The sequence below is a fragment of the Mirounga angustirostris genome, unplaced genomic scaffold, assembly GCF_029215605.1.
Source record: "Mirounga angustirostris isolate CCGP_5_RB_7025 unplaced genomic scaffold, mMirAng1.0.hap1 SCAF_15, whole genome shotgun sequence".
Taxonomy (NCBI): domain Eukaryota; kingdom Metazoa; phylum Chordata; class Mammalia; order Carnivora; family Phocidae; genus Mirounga; species Mirounga angustirostris.
In genome coordinates this window covers 50841432-50856547 of record NW_026991723.1, presented here as the reverse complement: position 1 = coordinate 50856547, position 15116 = coordinate 50841432, and positions in this window count along the sequence as shown.

The window sequence follows — 15116 nt, the reverse complement described above, 5'->3', positions numbered from 1 at the left end:
TATAGCAGCAGCTTTTCCCTTTTATTCTGGAGTGAGCTTGCCACTTCCCTGACAGCCATTTAAATTATGCAGCTGAAGTCCTTTTTTTTTTTTTTTTGAAATAGATAGAGGGTGGTGTGTGGTGGGGGAGGGGCAGAGGGAGAGGGAGAGAATCTTTTTTTTTTAAAGATTTTATTTATTTATTTGACAGAGAAAGACACAGCGAGAGAGGGAACACAAACGGGGAGTGGGAGAGGGAGAAGCAGACTCCCCGCCGAGCTGGGAGCCCGATGCGGGACTCGATCCCAGGACTCCAGGATCATGACCTGAGCCGAAGGCAGTCGCTTAACCAACTGAGCCACCCAGGCGCCCGAGAGAGAGAATCTTGAGCAGGCTCCATGCCCAGTGCAGAGACCGACTCAGGGCTCAATCCCAGGACCCTGAGATCATGACCTGAGCTGAAACCAAGAGTCAGACACTCAACCGACTGAGCCACACAGGCGCCCCAGAAGTCCTTTTCTTGAAGAGCATGAGTTTCAAGTTCAGGTGACAGGATTGGTGAAAGGACACCCTTCTAGCCCCACCCTCACCCCGACACAGACACCTGTTGAAAGCCCAGAGGTGTGATGTGCTGATGAATTAATAAAATGAGCCTTAGCATAACCAGGAGAGGGCAGAGCACACAGTTTTGAATGTATTATTTGAAGATAGAAGAAAAGGAAACAAGGGCTTTCTAACAAGACAGAAGGTACATAATTAAAATAGGGAAACCTCCTGAGAGCTGATTTCAAGCATTCTAGATTGGGTTGGTGGAGTGGCCCTGTTTTAGAGACAGATTTTTTCCTTCTCTTTGACCATCACCTAGGGCTCTTGCCCTAGATGCACACTTGCCCTTTCAGAGGCAAGGCATTAACTCTTCTTCCACAGAAACAGTCACTTGAATCCCTTTCCCCGTTGTGACATTCCTGATGCTGTTGCAGGCAGCCCCTAAGTCTTCAATCACAGAGGGGCTTCTTTGCTTGGCATTTGTGCCCCTAGCCTCCAGGTTGCTACTCTGGAAGGAAGAGAAATATTTATCCTCCCGATCTGGAGACTCTGGGAAATGAAATAGAGGGAATCAGGAACCAGGAATTGGAGAGGAATTGTGTTATAACACGACTTAGAGTGGTGTACATTTGAAGATGCCACAGGTCAATCCATTTTCTGGAAACAACCACAGAGATGGCCTGAAGTGATCCTTTCTTTTACACTAATATTATAAAGAGAATCCTTTGATATATTTTTCCAAAGGCTTTAAAAATTATTTTGGCATTACATGTTTACTAAGAAAAAGAATATTCAGATAAGCAGGAAATCATAAAAATCACTCCTTAGCCCCTTATGCAGAGGTCACCTTGATACATATTTTGAAGTATAGATTTTAAGATTTTCCCCATATGTAAATATGTACATCCACACACAAACACACATCACAAAAATGGAATCATTATATGCATACCGTTTTAAAACTTACTATCTCGGTATACTTTAAGTGTTGCCTTTCAGACAATGGCCCAGCATCACACTATTGTACAGATGTGCCATATGTTACTTAAGCAATACCAAGTTATTGGGCACTTGGATTTTTAAATTTTTTATTAAAGATTTTAGAGCATATGCGAGCGGGGGGAGGGGCAGAGAGAGAGAGAGAGAGAGAGAATCTCAAGCCGACTTCAGCCAAGAGCACAGAGCCCAAAGCAGGGGCTCCATCTCACGACCCTGAGATCATGACCTGAGCCGAAGTCAAGAGCTGGACGCTTAACTGACTGAGCCACCCAGGTGCCCCTTTAATTTTTTTTCTTTGATGTAAACAGTCTTGTAATAAACACATTTAAAAATATTTACTTTGGCCCTTGTCTCAGAGTTTTATCTGGAGAAATTCCCAGAATTCATTGTTTAGACATAAACTTGCTAGTTTCTGAGATCAAGTATTTATCAGCTCTTACTGCATAACAAACAACCCCATGATTTCATGGCTTTAAGCAGGCATTTATTTTGCTTGCAAATCTGCAATTTGGGAAGAGCTCAAGTTGCCTTTTCTCAGGCTTGTCTCTAAAGGTCTAAGTTGGGTAGGTTCACTCAGGGAATAAAGGGTTTACTTTCAAGATGGCTCAGTTACCCATCTGGCCAGCTGGTGTTGGTCATCAGCTGGGAGCTCAGCAGGAGCTATGGACCAGAGTCCTTAGTCCCTCTTCACATGGGCCTCTCCATGGACGGTTTGGGCTTTTTCATAGCATGGTGTCTGGGTTCCCAAGAGTGAGTGTCCTAAGAGAACAAGGTAGAAATACATGGCATTTTTATGACCGACCCTTGAAAGTCACAAAGTATCTCTTTTGTTATACTCTGTTGGTTGAAGCAAAGAGTCCTGCCCAGGTTCAAGAGGAGAAGACATTGACTCAGTCTCTTGATGGGGAAGTTGCAATATTTTTTTTTTTAAAGATTTTATTTATTTATTTGACAGAGACAGAGACAGCGAGAGCAGGAACACAAGCAGGGGGAGTGGGAAAGGGAGAAGCAGGCTTCCTGCTGAGCCGGGAGCCCGATGTGGGACTCGATCCCAGGACCCTGGGATCATGACCTGAGCCGAAGGCAGTCGCTTAACCAACTGAGCCACCCAGGCGCCCCGGAAGTTGCAATATTTTAAAAGAATATGTGGGATGGGAGAATTGCTACAACTTTGGAAAATATGATCTGCCAGAAAGTATAGTAAAAATAGGCTGATTTAAGATTTGGAATTTTGAATCAATCTAGACCACATACCTCTGTGTATTTTATTATTGACCACAGGTTTCTCAGTTTTTATTGTTCATAAAGGAGAGGTAAAAATTTGTGGTTTCACTCAGTAGTCAGTAAAAAGGTTGGAGTCTATAACTGGAATATGGTCAACGTTTTCCCTGAGGGTCCTTATAAGGCAAGGAGAGTAAGTGGGGCAAGACAGGTCAAAGGCATTGGGAGAGAAGGCAGTCAAATGCCAAGGAGACCTGTTGCAAATGCCATTTCTGAAGACTCAGGTGCAGCATCAACCTCAGACTATAGATCAAAGAATTCAAGATTTATTAGTTGGTTAAATGTGTGATGTGTGGGTTATTATCAGAGGTCAGCCGGGTAAGGACATTCAAATCAAAGGGGGACCCAGAAGGTTCCAGGCTTCAACATCATAAAACAGTGCAACTTGCTCATGTCATCCAAAACACAAATGGCATCATATGGTAGTCTACGTAAGTCTCAGGATAGGGATGCTGATGTAACCTTGGAAATCATTTAGACTCAGATGTCCTTCAAAAATTTCTGGAGAAGAGATAGTGTCAGAGAAACATGGAGAAGTGTAAATGGCTACTTCCTCCACAGACTTGGCCACTGAGGAAACTGTAATCACGTTCCAATTTTTTCTGAATGTCAAAATGTAACTCCTGGTATTCTGTCTTTTTGTAGGAGCCCCTCTCTACAAGCCATTTCTCATAAAAATCATGTGACTGGTAGTTGATCACTATACATGACTCTGCCATTAAGACGATACCCCTGGCATTTTTCTTTTCTTCTCCATATTGAAACTGCTCTGAAAGGCAATGTGGAGAACTTGCATGAATCAATAAGTAATTACACCCAACTTTACGTAGATTCAAAATCCTTGTAAGAGTGCAGACCCACGAACCATGAGAGACGATAGACTCTGAAAAACAAACTGAGGGTTCTGGGGGGGGGGGGTGGGAGGATGGGTTAGCCTGGTGGTGGGTATTGAGGAGGGCACATTCTGCATGGAGCACTGGGTGTTGTGCACAAACAATGAATCATGGAACACTTCATCTAAAACTAATGATGTAATGTATGGGGATTAACATAAGAATAAAATTAAAAAAAAAAAAAAAAAGAGTGCAGACCCATCTCTTGTTAGTCTGAATCACTTCCAACAGTGAAGGAAGCATTTGTCAGAATGACAAGGGTAGATTGTAATGTGTCCTAAAAAGTGAACGGAAGTGTTTTCTTTCCAAACACACTTTTTTTCTTTTTTTTTTTTTAAAGGAACAAACAAATGAAAGTTCATGCGCTTCTTTCTCTTGCATTCACACATACTTTCATATTATGGCAGGGAAATTTGGGGATTTTATTTCAACATTGATAGTTTAAATTTGACTTTAATTAACTGCCTGCAAGCAAATATGTAATGACATTTGCAAAAATCAAAGATCCCTTTGGAAATTTGATCTGAAGAGATTAATAAGGCCAAGAATTTAAAATAGAAATGCTGCATGACCATCATTTGGAGTAGCAATTATCACCCTTATGTGCTAGGCAGTGTTCAAATTAGATTTAGATTTAGTCTAAGTGTTTCTCAACCAGGGACAATTTTGCTGCCTGTCTCTCTCCCCACACCCCATGGAGACACTTTTTGTTGACATAACTTTGTGTGTGTGTGTGTGTGTGCGCGCTATGTGCACGCACGCGCGCTATTTTCAGAGATACTGCTGAACTTCCTACACGGCACAGGACAGCGCCCCCCCACCCATGACAAAAATTATCCAGTCCAAAATAACAAAAGTGCTGAAGTTGAGGAACCCTGGCTCCAGTTCAGACACAAGAACTTTACTAGCACGTTACGAAAGACATTGTCTCCTGTATTACTGCCAAGGCACCAAATTCAGGTTCCTGTATGTCTGGTTGAATTATTAAAGTTTTCTTTTTTAATGTTTCTATTCTCACAGCTGAATAAGATCCTTTACCTTTAACTCAAGACCATAGACACAAAGGAATTAACTGAACAAAATTAGACTAACACAAAAGATGAGCTGTAAACAGATTTTCTAAATAATTCATTTAGGACTACCTTACAGGCATGACTCTTTTTAAACTCCTGCTTTCCTTTATTAAAATCTGGTAACATCTTTGGTTTATAGGTGCATAGATTCCCAATATATTTATGCTTGGTTTTTAAAAGTAAAGTTTCTCTGCTTTATCTCTTGCTGTTTTATTGATGTTGCTCTTTCTTTGGTGTTTTTTTTTTTTTTTTTTCCTGGTCTCTTTGTGATTTCACATTCCTGTATTGCCTCACATATCAGCATGAACAAATTTTCTTAGAAGGTCAAATACCTGGGCCCTCCAGTTTCCTAGAAGGACTTTCTTTTTTTAAATTTTATCTTACTACGTTATGTCAGTCACCATACATTACATCATTAGTTTTTGATGTAGTGTTCTGTGATTCATTGTGTATAACACCCAGTGCTCCATGCAGTATGTGCTCTCTTTAATACCCATCACCAGGCTAACCGATCCTCCCACCACCCCCCCCGCAAAACCCTCAGTTTGTTTCTCAGAGTCCATAGTCTCTCATGGTTCGTCTCCCCCTCTGAATTTCCCCCCTTCATTTCTCCCTTTCTACTATCTTCTTTCTTTCTTTCTTTTTTTTTTTTTTAAACATATATTATTTGTTTCAGAGGTACAGGTCTGTGATTCAACAGTCTTTTTTTTTTTTTTTTTTTGTGATTCAACAGTCTTACACAATTCACAGTGCTCACCATAGCACATACCCTTCCCAATGTCTTATCACCCAGCCACCCCATCCCTCCCACCCCCCACCATTCCAGCAACCCTCAGTTTGTTTCCTGAGATTAAGAATTCCTCATATCAGTGAGATCATATGATACTTGTCTTTCTCTGATTGACTTATTTTGCTTAGCATAATACCCTCTAGTTCCATCCACATCATCGCAAATGGCAAGATTTTGTTTTTGTTTTTTTTTTTGTTTTTTTGTTTTTTTTTGATGGCTGCATAATATTCCATTGTGTGTATATACCACATCTTCTTTAGCCATTTGTCTGTTGATGGACATCTTGGCTCTTTCCATAGTTTGGCTATTGTGGATATTGCTGCTATAAACATTGGGGTGCATGTACCCCTTCGGATCACTACATTTGTATCTTTGGGGTAAATACCCAGTAGTACAATTGCTGGGTGGTAGGGTAGCCCAATTTTCAACTTTTTGAGGAACCTTCATACTGTTTTCCAGAGTGGCTGCACCAGCTTGCATTCCCACCAACAGTGTAGGAGGGTTCCCCTTTCTCCACATCCCCGCCAACATCTGTCGTTTCCTGACTTGTTAATTTTAGCCCTTCTGACTGGTGTGAGGTGGTATCTCGTGGAGGTTTTGATTTGGATTTCCCTGATGCCGAGTGATGTTGAGCACTTTTTCATGTGTCTTGGCCATTTGGATGTCTCCTAGAAGGGCTTTCTGATCTTTGTGTTTCGTTCCTGTACAGCTTTGTATGTTTTTTTCAATAAGGTCGTACTAGATCATTGACCATTTGCTCAGAAATCTCAGTTGTCTGTGGAAGCCTGTGTTGTTCAGCTTGTTGTACATGGATATTGGGTTAATGACCTCACTGATCAAAATTCCTCATGTTTAATTAGTTAGTTAAATGATTATAATCTATACTGTTCCAGAAAGGAGCTGATGCCATTTACCCAAATACGTTTTAGGACTTTCTGACTATTTTAGTTACCCTGCCTAGTAGCCACACTGACCACACTCCACATAGATCCATGGGCAAACTGTTTTTGATCTTTGGATACTGATGACCCCTCAGTCTCAGGGCCCAGGGAAGGATTATTTGTCTAGCCCTTGAGTGCTGAGGCAGAAAGAAACTGTGTCTGGCAAAGTGCCACCAGGAGGCCTATTTCTCTAAAGATACTTTTCTATCATCTTTTCTTGTTCCATAGTTGGAAAACTTCCCTTTATTCCAGAAAGTAGGAGAAGAGCTATACTTAATATGTCAGATGTATGGCTTACCCTCCAAGCTACTGTTATCCCAGAAGTAAAATTATTTTTATCTTCTGTAAATCTTTTAACTCTTCCCTCATCCATTACAAGTGAGTTGACTACCAAAGGATAGAAATAATGATAAAGTTTCTGGGTTATAGAGAACCAAAAAGATCAGTTCTTACTGTGTAAAAATAATTTGAATGGTTAAAATGGTAGAAAATAACTACTCTTTTTATTTATCCTGGACTTTAGAGGTGGGACATTTGGCAACACTCCCAGAATACTCATCCCACTACCCTGAGAAGAGCAATAAGAATCTGGGCTGTACAGCCTTCATTGAATTTAAAGGTCAGCGACATACTGTCCTGTTGCAGTTGAGGACCCAGCTCTGAAATCACTCCTGCAAGAATTTTCTCATTTTTAAAACCTCCTTTATGTAAAACTGCCCATTGGCTTTAATCAGAAATTTAATTTATTTGGTGATAAGGCAAAGGAAGATTTTAACTTCTCTGATGTGAGGGATCTGAAGAAATTAGGAGTGAGCAAGATAAATATCAGACCGTCAGCACTACACACATTTCCTAATGGATAAGATCTTTGCTTTTGTTATTTTAATTTTCTCTGCATGGAATCAGATAGCCTACGTGCCTTCAATAATTATGAGTACCTTCAATAATTATGAGTGCCTTCAATAATTATGATGCAAAGTTGTTAGACTTCTAGGTCTCATCAAAAAGTGCTAAAGTAATTTTTAAGTTTCATTTGGGTCTGAAGGGAAGATAGACTTTATTCCTTCCTTCATTCTTTCATTCACACACAGTGAAAGCATACTAAGAAAGGAAGGAAGGAAAAGAAAGGAAGGACGGAAGGAAAAGAAAGAAAGAAAGAAAGAAAGAAAGAAAGAAAGAAAGAAAGAAAGAAAGAAAGAAAGAAAGAAAGAAAACGAAAAAGAAAGAGGCTCCATCCATTTCTCCTATCTTTTTATTCATTATCCTGATTAGCAAAATATGAGGCCCTGAGCCAGCAGCAGATATGGCCTCTTCCTCCCAAAGAAGGTGTGTTGGAAAGGGGCTATGAGGGAAACAAGCTACAGAATGCTTACAAACAGTGCCTTACCATGGAGTAGGGTAGGCAGGTTCTTCCCTAGTGCAGCAATGAGGGGACGCATTGTCTCTATAAAATTGAAGAACAGTAATAAAACTGAGTAAAAGTTGGTCTTTTTTGCATTATCCCCATGTATCAGCGATTCTAAACAATGTCAATGATGAAATGTTCCCACCTTTTGTACACCATTGCTCATAAATGCATTGTTCTTGCGCCTGCCTACATTGATATTTTTTGTCCTTGGATCATGGGTTTTTCTTCTGCCATTTGGTTCTGAACCAATTTTGTCTGCCTGGTCCCCTCTCTGAAAGAGGAAAGCTGTGCAGTGGAGGGGGAGGGACACTTTTCAAATAACATGGAGTTCCCACCTATTAAAGCAGTAACAACGATAAAACTGGTTGTGTGATGGGAGAGGAAAAAGAAGTAAAAGCAGTCTGCCTTGTTATCATTCACACTGTCTAGGATCAATGACACTTGGTAATAGTATTAACTAGTCAATTCACATATACAAATGGATTCTCTCCACTAGCTGCTGCTGAGTTCAATGACAATTGTTTGCTTTAACTACAATTGTACTCAAATCTCAGAAAGAAAGTAATGACTTTTTACAAGCTCTTTAGGCCATTTTGCCTTTGGAATGTTCTTTGCAAAAAGAACATCCCTATAGTCAATTTTTATGTAGCCAGACACCAATCTAACTTGCATTGCTTAAGTGATTATGTATATGGGGGAGATAGCCAGAGCACTTAATTCTTGTTTTTGTTCAACGTCCAGCCAGATTAACCTGAAAGATAAATATTGACTAAATCAAGGACTTACTGCCTTGATGTTTTGATTTGTAGGACAGGTATCTCCTTGAAATCCACCTCACTAGCTTCTGTGAAGGCTTGTTCTGACCTTCCCTTATTCCCATTTGCAATTCACTTTCCAGTTCATGCTGGAAGTGCATTCAGCTCATATATACAACTGCTCTGAGAGAGTTCAGTCTTAGAAGGCTACTTAAAGACCACCTTTTCCAACCCTTAGCTAGGTGCTTAAGCCCCTTTTAACAAAATCTTCTTATTTAATTTAATTTTTAAAATTTGGTACACAATGTTACATTAGTTTCAGGTGCCCCTTTAAGTCTTGATCAACTGTTTTTATTGTCCCTGCTTGAATACTTCCAGTGATGGGGATAGCATCACTTTAAGTTACATCCCATTTCATATTTCATGGTATGAGAATATAGGTGTTCTTCTTCATTTTGAGTTGGAACCTATCCTTGTCTTCTTGGGTGACTAAAATTGAAAATTGAATACTTGCCCTTTCTGTTTGCTGGAAGTAGAAAGCTATTTATTGGAATCTTAGCTATGTTATGTATATTCCTTATGCTTTAGGATACAAAGTAAGGATGATGACTCTAGAAAGAGTGGAAAAATTCAAATCTAGGCTTCAGGAGGTTATAAAATACAGGTTATACTATGGGACTAAGACACTTGGAAAGGACACTGTGTCTTTATTTCCCCACACCACCTTCAGATTGACAGGTGTAAATACTTAGTGAAGTCACAAAATGGTAGCTGGCTAGGACAGCTAGGGGTTATTGTTGTTATTGTGTGTGTATGTATGTGTGTGTGCAGGGGGATTACAAAGGGAAAGGGGAAACCTGAACCATTTATCTTTGTGATTGGGGAAGAGAAAATTCTGCTGCCACTACCCTCACTCCTCCCCTCCCCCTTCACAGTTCTATCGGGCAGCCAGAGTCATCTCTAATCTTCCATTTTGGATACCCAGCTGCCTCTGTGAGGCAGTGGCTTTGGCAACATCTCTATACCTCAAGACTGTTCTTTCTGAGAAGGAGGATAAGACACCAGAAGCAGTGGCTCATCACTCAGCCTTAGCAGAAACTCCCCACCTCCAACCCCAATGGCTCCTTCCTCTGAGAGAGGCTTGAAGAGGAGGACTCTTCAGTTTAAGGAAAAGAGGCCAAACGTGATCTTTTGTGGGAGATCATTAGTGGCACCTGAGTTACAGCCAGTGGCCACAGAATCAGGCGAGACAGGTGCCTCAGTTTGAGGGCTACTGAAATCCCTGCTTTTGAAATCCTGAGACTATTTGGGAAATAAATCTTAAACATGTCAAACATATCAGGACCTCGAACAAATGCTTTTCTCTCTCCAGGTGTCTATCTCCTTGACTGTAAAATGAGTAGGTGGGATTGAGATGGAAACAAAAGTTCTTTTCAGTTCATACAGTCTAAGAATCTAAGCTTGGTGTTGAATTTAAAGAGTTCAAAATCAGGCTTGAGCTGAGGGTGGGGGAAGAGGGACTGTGTTGTCATTAGAACCCTTTGTAAAGTCCTTTTGAAAATATTCACCCTGAACTTGAAAGTGATTTACTTTCTCAAATACTGGCAAAGCTTTCAAACCAAAGGGCTTCCTTCTAGTATATAAGGTAGAGGAAGCAGTGTGTGACAGACTAAAGTGAATATTTTATGTTTAGGTGGGTTTGAACACATCTAAGGTAACTGTTAAACTTTGATAGAAAAGTGTTTCAGGAGGAGTTACAGAGATGAAAGCACAAATTTGTATAGCATAAGCTTATGGAGGGGGTTTCACTAACTTGGATATTGTTACAGAGGCAATACTACACAAAGGAACCATGTTCACATAAAACAAAACCCATAGAAGCTACACAGTTGAGCCCTGAAGATATTAAAACATTACTAGTGACCAGGAAGGAGAAACCAAAGAATCATTGATCTTCTCGTTTGATGGATTTAACTTTTATTATGAAAGCCTTTGTTGTCTTCTAATTCCATGGCCTTTAACATATTCTTGTAATTTGTCTGTTCTCTACCATTATTAATCAATAGACAGTTTTGGTTAATCAAATATTGCAGTCAATGGGGACTGCCATATATATCACACAAAGATCATCAGTTGAAAAGTATTTTTTAAAAATACTGTGCTCACTGACAACTTACGTTCATTCAACAAAATTGGGATGCTGTTAATAAAAGAAGATACAACTGAGGTTAGATGGGAAGAAAAAAGAAGAAAAAAAATAAACAACCCAAAACAAAAGATGTTTTGTATCAATAGAAGATACAGTTTGCTTTGAGGAACAGATGGCAAATCTATTTTGACATTTTGCATTCAAGATGTATATGGGCATCCTTGAAGTGAGATGCCTAGGAGCCAGGCAAATATCCAGTTAGATGGACCTACAGCACAGGGATGACAGTGGAAGTACAGGAATGGGTGGGATTTCCAAGGGACATCAGAGAATGGGAAAACAGAGTAGTGTCCCCAGGAATACCCTCTTTAGGAGATAAAATAGGGCAAGTGGATGAATCAGTCTCTAAGACTTTGGGATTGAAATTTAGAACAGAGCTTGGGAATGGGGCTTGGTTGGAGAGGGATAACTTTTCCTTTAAGATGGAAAGGGCTGTGAAAAGGATGTTTGGTTGAGATTAGTTATGTGTGGTCTTTTGGGGAGTTTTGGAGGCAAGAAAGTGAGTAACTAGAGAGTTGAGGGAGTTTATACATCTTCATGAATCTCTGTCATAGAATTACAGAATGCAAAACTGTAGCCTCAAAAAAGACTGTAGGAGTTGTCATGGATTGAGTTATTCGTCCCAATTCTTCACTTCCTTGTTATAGTACATCCATGCTCTTTGCTATGTAATATTGCAGCGCCTTTCCATTATGGGTGGAGTGTATATTACATTGATATTAGACTTGGCCATGTGACTTGCTTTTGACAATGTGATGTTGGTAGATGTGATGTGAGCAGGGAGAGGTCTTATGTGCTTGTATAGTTTGGCTGGGTCACCATGAAGTGATTATGTCCTGGATATGCACTTCTTCTACAGCCTGGGCTCCAGAATGAGCGTGTACAAAGCACAAGTAACCTTAATCCAAAGGAGTCGATCCCAGTAAACACCACTCTAGGAAGATGAACTAGGACAGATCCAGTGGTCTAACCTGCTCTCAGGCACTACTCAGAATAAGTCTAATTATTCTTTTGCAAGAAAGTCCTTCATATGTTTGAAGACTCATTCCCTGTAAGACTTACCTTTTTCAGATTAAATGTGGTCAACTAGCACTTGACTTCTATTCCCCCAGCCTTCCATATGTCTTCTTATATTCTTTAGGGGCTGAAAAGCTAATGACTGCGTTTCCAGACCTCTTTGAAGCTAGGATTCTGGTTGCAAGGTAGATTGTTCCAATGAGATGTGCTCGTATGATATTTGGAAGGCAGAAGAGAGGTGGAGGCCATTTTCAGCTGGGAAGCAAGCCCGTGCAGGTTTAGAGGCAATCGAATTGACCAGATCAGCATTCTTCTCCTAGCCACCAGCTCCTACCATGTTAAAGAAGCAAATAGTGGCAGGAGCAGCAATCATCACTTCCTGAGCTCCGAATTGTTATGGTGGTACCTTTACAGGTTGGTTATGTGGTGCCTTCTTGACTTGGTGCCTATTCTTCTAGCCTTCTGAGATTTCTGTAATTCTGGGCTGAGTTCCCTGAATTAAACCCCTCTCTGCTTGAAATTTCTAGAGTGACTTCTATTTCCTACATTGAACCCCGACTCAATCACAATCTCAACCTTTCTCCTTCCATTCCTTTTTTGGACCCATGTGTGGTTTCTGGTCACCCAACTGTTTGTAACCAATTTGCATTGGAATGCAAATCAATTTAGCCATTAGTCACCCTTTTCAGTTCATCCGATTTATTTATTTTTGGTAGCAAGGCGTTTCTTATAGAAGGAAGCGGTGTGTTCCTTTATATTCCAGAACAGGCACCTGATCTTATTGTGGATTAGATATTTTGAATATCACTGGCTTGCTCAAAAACCACAGGTCATGTACTTTGTATTTTCTTCCTCTAGGCACTAAAACTGCTTCTTATTTTGTTTTTATTGATAATTGCAATTTTACCCCAGGGAGCATATGTTTCCCGGGGTTGCATTATCTATTTGTAATGGAAAATTTCTTAAAAAATTAGGTGACTTTTCCTAACTCATTTTTTGTTTCTTTTTCTGAAATAATCCTTCTTAAAAGTAATTACTTCTTTCATTAACAAAGCAATGCGTGCCCATGGTAAAATAAAAGTTTTAGCACTTTCATTAAAGTTTAAGCACAAATAATATAATACGAAAAATAAAAATTCCTTTCTCTCTCCAACTCCTTCGCCACCTTCTCCAAAGTAACTACTGACAGTATTTTCATTAAAAAATTATTTATTTTTCAGTGGAAATAGCCTTAGCTGAACCTTACAACTGTAGTTGTGCCATTTCTTTCTTTACCCAGGGTGGATAATGTGAACTTTTATATTTATACCGTTGCGACTCTGTCACAGTGACCTTTTCAAGAACCAAAGCACCAGGTAGATTTGGCGTTTATGCTGTTGCCACAGGATGGGGATTTAATTTTAATGTCAGCTTTTGATCAAATTATGGGATATCTATATTGACAAGATAAATAATGAATCCATTAATTATAGAACCAAGAAGTAAAACTAAATTTTTTTTAGCTGTTGTTTCTAAAATCTTCAAATAAAAAGACTTTTATTAAAAATGAAAATCCACAAGGGAAAAAAAGAGAAGGAATGACTATGTATTAGAAAACATCAAATTTAGAAAGCTATTAAAGAGAATCTGCTTTTTCTGAAAGTAATTAAACAAGCCACTGTATCTGCTCATTGTGATTGGTGAGCCTGTCTTTGTGTCAAGTGTTTTTTTCTCCTCTTAATAATTTCATAATCTTCTTACACAATTCACAAGTGAGAATTAAAGTGACGCTGATTTAAATGTGCAGGTCGAACACATAGAACACATTCCAGTCCAATTTACTGTCCTGAGGAGACCAAGGTGTAATTGGAAAAGGACATTATTTAAAGTTAAGAGTAAACATTTCAGTTTTCTGTGTTTCCTTTCAAATAATATTACTGTGTATTTCTGTTTAGTGCTGAGTGAATATGGGGACACCTAAGGCTAAATGGAGACTTCTGTTCCTCACCTGATGTTTCCAATGTGACTGTGGTTAATGATCTATAGAGAGTTAGGGTTTGTGTCTTCCTAAATGGTTTCTCTAGGACTGGGTGGCCATTTGCACAAAGTGGCAAGAGCTAAGTGATGACCCTCTGAAACTGGATGATAGTGGAGAGCAAGGGTGGGTATAATTGTCACGGGCCTGGCTTCACTAATGCCTGGAAGAGTGGAACTGGGTCTGATACTGAGTTGGTATGCCCCAGGACAGTCATACGTATTGTCAAAATATTGGTTGGCAAATATCCGTGATCTTTCCTGATCTTTCCATAGAGCTCTTCCCTGTCCTGTGATCCTCTTCACAATCCAGAAACTAAAGACTGAATGTGTAGTGCTATAGGGAGACTAGAGATCCCTGAGCTAGTGTCCAGACCATTGCTATTTCTATGGGCTGCTGCCTGGAAAATACCATTTGCTAAATACAGTGAAGATCGTCCCTGGATGGGAACCACCAGAACTGGATCTTTAAGACCTTGGTCTTTCATCAGAACCCTCTGAATTTATGTATTCCCAAATTAGGATGTCCGTTGGTCCTGTCATTCCATCCAACCATCCTAGCAATTGTGGGATATTAAGTTTTGACCTTTAATCTGAGAAGGGAATTTGTAAGTCTCCTATACATATGGGGGGGTGCAGAAAATTTTATAGTCTTTGGGGGCATGGTGCAGAAAAAGAAAAGAAAGAAATTTGGTGGGTTTTTTTTTTTTGAAATGTATGATTTAAAAATATATATATATTTGAGAGAGAGTGAGCGCATGTGTGTGCCCATGGTGGGGATGGTGCAGAGGGAGAGAATCTCAGACTCCCCACTTAGGGCAGAGCCCAACTGGGGGCTCAATCTCACGACCCTGAGATCAGGACCTGAGCCGAAATCGAGTCAATGTTTAACTGACTGAGCCACCCAGGCACCCCAAGAAATTTGATTGGTTTACTCTAAGCCACATAAGATTTTTTTTCCCTTACAACTAGGCTGAGGATGAGGAGGAATGGTTTGAAAAAAACTTCACTTTAAAATCTTTACCCTTCTATTCCTGTCACCAGGCATCACCAAGCAGCTTTAAAGGTAACATCTTTCATCAGCATTAAAAAAATCCTTTTGGTTCTTTTTGATTCATGACTTCACACTTCAAATAGTCCTCAGATATTAATTAAAACTTTCAGACTCAGGGTACCACCTTAATGTTTTTTCTTTGCAGGGGCTGTGGTTTC